The sequence below is a fragment of the Ixodes scapularis genome, unplaced genomic scaffold (genome assembly GCF_016920785.2).
Source record: "Ixodes scapularis isolate PalLabHiFi unplaced genomic scaffold, ASM1692078v2 PGA_scaffold4__175_contigs__length_147842914, whole genome shotgun sequence".
NCBI lineage: Eukaryota > Metazoa > Arthropoda > Arachnida > Ixodida > Ixodidae > Ixodes > Ixodes scapularis.
In genome coordinates, this window is record NW_024609879.1 from 133,869,216 (window position 1) to 133,875,215 (window position 6,000).

Genomic DNA, 6,000 nt, shown 5'->3' on the forward strand with positions numbered 1-6,000 from the left:
TCCCACTCAGATTCTGAACATGGTCTCTTTGGATCGTGCTGGCAGACGAGTCTTTCACCGTGGACGGTGTCGCGTCTTCTGATGATGACATAAAAGTAGCAGGGTGCTCCTCAGGGCCTCCAAAACGTGGTAGTGCATCGTCATGATCGGGGTCCGCCGGACCTTCTCTTTCAGGATAAGGAAGGGTAATTGGAGCAGGTGTGACCATGCCTGGCTGCTGTAGTGGCGAACGAGTCACTGGAGGCTCGTGCTGAGATGCGATCTCTGGCGCCAGGGAGTTCAGGAACTCTTCTGAGACTGTTGCCGTTGGCGAACTAGAAGATGGCAGCTAGCTGCAATAGCTGAGCCCAGAGTGGGAGTTGCTTGTAGCGGTGCGTATTGCGGAACTGCCTGGCTATGCGAAATCAGACGCGGCAGGAACAGTAGGTGCTTGATCCACTGCGGCGAGGGGCGGCTGCATCGGGAAGCACTGAAGCAGGAACAGCACCGGGGATCACAGTGGCAGGAGTGGCACTGGGGACTGGAGTGTCAAAAACGGCACTAGGGACCGCATCACTATGGGTTGTATCTCCCTGGCCTTGAGGTGACAGGCGTCTCAGACCTCTAGCTGGAGCTACGTTTGCTGCTATTGGGAATACTTCTTCGTCCATAAGCCACGACGGCTTGCGTTGGGGGGTTTGAATTTTGTATGTGTCATTTTTGCTGCATTCTGTGCTGTTCCATCATATAACGTAAATTTGGCTGGTCCTATTTGTTGATGTATGCGTCTTGGTGGAGCATACTTGTTCCGAATTTTTCCTGTGATGCTTGGCTTCAAAATATTCACTAGTTGTCCTGGAGCAAAAGCAGAGTGCTGAACTGCGCGGCTTGCGTCAGAATAAGCTTTTATTTTGGGCTGATGATATTCTTTGACCCCATTAGGGAGTTCCTTATGAATGACATGTAGAGGGACTGCAGACTCTGGCTTCCCTCGTCTTTGGAGATGCAGTCGCGTTCGGTGAATGCGACCATGCCGAAGAAATGCTGGCGTTTCTCTTGTCCACGCGTGGTGAGTGCATCGGTAAACGAGATATTCAGTGATGGCTTCAGAAAGCAAGCTGACAATTTTGGACGAGAGCCGACTGGATGACGGATTTGAAAACTCTATTGAGTTGCTCAACCTTGCCATTAGCTTTGGAGTTATAAATGAATGAATTTGCATGCTTGATTTCATGCATCTACAAGAAATTTGTGAATTCCTTAGAAATAAATTTTCGACCCTTGTCTGTAGTGATCTTTTGAAGCAGACGCTCGGGGGCTAAGACATACTTCAAGAAGTTTGACCGTGGCAGTCGTGACGTTGTGGGCTGGTGCCACTTCAGGCCACTTGATGTATTAATCTAACAAAGTGATAAAACATTTGTTTCTTGAGCAAAAGCTCCTTTGAAAGGACCATCGATGTCCACACAAAGTTTTGTCCATTGACAAGTGGGAAAGTCAACTGATTTGAAAGGTGCAGGGTATGCCCTTGCAGGCTTGTCTGTGGACTGACATACTGTACAGTTGTCGACTTTGGTTCTGACATGTTGGCTTATATGAGGCAACCAATACAGTTCCTTGATGAAACTGGTGGTTCGCGAAAAAGCCTTGGTGTGTTTCATCTGCGACGTCAACCACCTGCCCACGAAGAGTGGAGGGTACGGCTATCTTTTCTCCCTGAAACAACAATCCATCTGTTACTGAGAGTTGGTCATGTACAACAAAGAACGGTCTAATGTCAGGAGGTACTTTATTTTCCGATGGCCATGATGTAGAAAGATACGTCACGACGATGGGTGAAACTGGACATTTATCGTTGCCTCCTTGAAATCGTTCTGTGTGAGTTATGTACAAAAATGGATACGACTTTCTCTTCACAAGCCGTACCATCTTCAGTATTTGGAGCCGGACGACGAGGTAGCGTCAGCGACTACATTGTCAATATCCTTGCGATACATTATGATGAAGTTGCAGTTAATAGTTCTAGGCGTCCAGCGACTGATGCGTCGTGGACGAACATCTGTCCCTTGAGTGGACATTAATGTTTCGATAGCTTGGTAATCAGTATGGATACTGAATTGCCGACCCCACAAATAGTTATGCCACCTCTCACAGGCACATAGGTTTTCGAGAGCGTTTTGCTCACCTGCGGAATACTTTCGCTCGGCTTCTGTAAGCGAACAAGAAGCGAAAGTAACGGTTTTGGGGTGTTTTGTTTTGGTGTTGAAGGACAGCTCCTAACCCGTAGTTTGATGCATCGGTTGACACGACTACTGCGAGTGTGGGATCGAACATAGACAAAATGGGTGACTGATGAACGCATAAACTGACACGTTGGAAACTGGCCTGCACATTAGAAGTCCGAACAAAATTTGCTTTTTTTGCGTAGAAGACGACACAGGGATTATACGACAGTAGCGCAGTGGGGGACAAACTTACTTCAATATTCTACAAGACCTAATCATGCCTTCAGCTGGGAAGGTTTCGATGGAATAGAAAAAATTCATGACCGCGTCTATCTTCGACGGAAAGTGTGCTAGGATTTCCGCAGACAGGCGATGGCCAAGAAAAGAAAGTAGCTTTGAAAATAGCTTTCTTGTTAAGTTTCATGCCGGCCTTTATGATAACTCTGAGGACTTGACGGAGATTGTCATCGTGCTTTATCTGAGTCGACCCATAGAAGATTACATCGTCTAGAAAGGACTGCTCTCCTGGACAGTGTTATAGGATTTTGGACATGGCCTGTTAAAAGGTAACTGGCGCAGCCGTACCGAAGCAAACAGGTTTAAACGGAAAAATAAATGAGTGATAAAGGCAGTGAGGTTCCGACTCTTAGGATCCAGACAAACCTGATGATACTCAGATGCGAGATCCAACTTGGGAAAATGAGATGCTCCACAGAGCAAGTTCAAAACCTCGTCGATGTGAGGGAGTGCCAAGGAGTCGATGACAACTGCTTTATTCGGCGCCTGCAGATCAACACATTTACGGATTACACCGTCTTGTTTTTTTACTACTAGAATGGCCATTCCAATCCGTTTATGCGCTCGATAACGCCTTGGCGCTCGAGCTTCTGGATCTCTGCTGGGACCGCATCACGCAATGTGATCAGCAACCGTCGAAGTTTAGCCTGAACTGGCAGAACTTGGAGCCGGACAGTGACAGGGTGCGTCTGCTTTTTAAATATCCCTTACTCATGTGTAAAAAAGGTTTTTAAATTCTTCCAAGCCACAAGGAAGTTTAGAGACATCTAACACCCAACAATACTTTGGATTTCATTGCCTTGCAGTCGGATAGCTTGAATACTGGCCGCCGAAAACGACAGGCTCGGGGAATTGACCCGATGATGATGGCTGGTTATCGTACACACCAGGTAGAGTTGATTTAGAACTGGTACCTGCTGTAGCAGACGACGGTGTATTCCAGCCGACTTCAAATGGCCCGGGATGGCCGAAAAAGGGTAAACTGCATTGACATGAAAAAACTTGAGTGGAGCACCCGACTGAATTGGACGAAGTTCATGCACGGCCTCTGTCTCAAGCAGGCAAGGATCGACCGTTCTGAACAACGTAAAAGAGAATCTCTGCGGAGCGATCTTTGAAGCAGACTTCGGTCTGGGAACAACCCAAGATCAGAGTAGAATCTTGGAGATGATGCACCAGGGTGCGCGTTTTGGAGCGCAGCTATTAGGCGCCCGTTTCCGGCTTGAGCGGCGTCGCCGTCGGCGTAACCGCGCGGTGCATTATGGGTAAATTTCATCGCTAAATTTAGCGGAAAAATTTCCTGCTAGATCTAGCGGAAAAATTTCCACGCTAAATCTAGCGGAAAAATTTGACCCCTAAATTTAGCGGAAAAATTTCCCCACTAAATTTAGCGGAAAAATTTCCCCGCTAAATGTAGAGGAAAAATTTTTCCGCTAGATCTAGCGGAGAAATTTCTCCGCTAAATCTAGCGGAAAAATTTCCCCGCTAAATCTAGCGGTAAAATTTGACCCCTAAATTTAGCGGAAAAATTTCCCCGCTAGATTTAGCGAAAAAAGTTCCCCGCTCAATCTCGCGAAAAAATTTCCCCGCTAAATCTAGCGGAAATATTTCCCCGCTAAATCTAGCGGCAAAGTTTCTCTGCTAAATCTAGCGGAAAAAATGAAAGCCGTTTACAACTCCCTGTAACGCCGAATTAGAGCGCAGCTCTTGAGGAGGAGGAGGGAAGGGTACTGGGGGGGGTGGGTCAAGTGACCTCGGAGGGCGGGGGGGTCACGTGACCTTGGGGCGTCACGTGACGTCGGGGGGGGGGGGGGGTCACGTGACCTGGGGCCACGTGGCGATGCCGATGACGTCATCAGTGACGTCACTGATGACGCCATCAGTGATGATGATGATGACGATGCGAATGCCGGTGACGTCATCAGTGACGTCACTGATGACGTCATCAGTGATGATGACAATGTGGATGCCGGTGACGTCATCAGTGACACCACTGATGACGTCATCAGTGGCTATGACGTCAACGGGGGATCACGTCACCTCGGGGGGTATCCGCAGGTCACGTAACCCCGGGGGGGTCACGTGACCTGGGTAACCATCGTGACCCTCGTGAGGGTAACCCTGTAATTCTTGTGAGGGCAACTCTCGTGACCCTCGTGAGGGCAACTCTCGTGACCCTCGTGAGGGTAACTCTCGTGACCCTCGTGAGGGTAACTCTCGTGACCCTCGTGAGGGTAACTCTCATAACCCTCGTGACCCTCGTGAGGGTAACCCTCGTGAAGGTAACCCTTTTGAGGGTAACTAACCTTTGTGAGGGTTACGAGGGTAAGTAACCCTCGTGGAGGGTAACCCTCGTGAAGGTAACCCTTTTGAGGGTAACTAACCCTCGTAACCCTCGTGAGGGTTACGAGGGTAAGTAACCCTCGTGGCCCTCGTGATCCTCGTGAGGGTAACCCTCATGGGATTAACCCTCGTAACCCTCACGAGGGTTACGAGGGTTGCGGTTACGCCAACGCCGACGCCGCTCAAGCCGGGAACGGGCCCCTAAGCGCTGCGCTCTAAAATTTCTCTGGGGGGTCACATGACCCCCCCCCCCGAGGTCACGTGACCCCTGTCGTCACGTGATACCCCAAGGTCACGTTACCTCCCCCCTGAGAACACATGACCCTCAGTACCCTTCCCTCCTCCTCCTCAAGAGCTGCGCTCCAATTCGGCGTTACAGGGTGTTGTAAACGGCTTTAATTTTTTTTTTTGCTATTCGTATCTGAGGCCAGATTCACGAAACGATCTTACGCCAAAAATGTGTGTAAGACAAAACTTAAGAACAAATCCGTATTCACGAAACAAAATTTTCGTAACTTTTGCGCAGGTTACGACAAACTCGTACGACAGCTCCGAAGCTCTCTTACGCACTTCTTACGATCAAATCAGCATGGCCGACAGCGTCGCTCAGTTGGTCGCGACAACCAACGGACATTTATTTTTCTACGTGCGCTTCTCACGCGTCCCGACTTCAAGCAGCAAGAAAAAAATAAAAAAAGCACTTGAAACAGACCACGACGAACGAACAAGAACGCTGCATCCACAGACACCCGGGAAAAGCTCCAACGGCAACGATTCCACGGAATCCGACCGATCGGCAGATAGGCCTAGCAGGCACTCCGACTCGGCGCAGCGATGCTCTGACGGTCCTTGGCGAAGACCGTCTGCCCACGACCGGCTGGCGTGCTGAATGGAATATGCCCGCGCGACCCTTGTGAACCCTACCCGTATTATAGTTTGATCGTTGACCTCAATTTTAGATTAAGAGGTCAATCTCTTCCTCTTGTCATCTCCTTGTTTTCCGAGGCAACGGTGACGAACGCTGTCATCAAAAAGAGGCTCTAATCGATTCTATCTCTGTTTTGTGTGATATCGAGCTCAAATAAACGCCGTATGGATTAGCTTCGCAACACGGTATGTACACTTTGTTATTAGTATTCCATTTTTATTCTGGCAC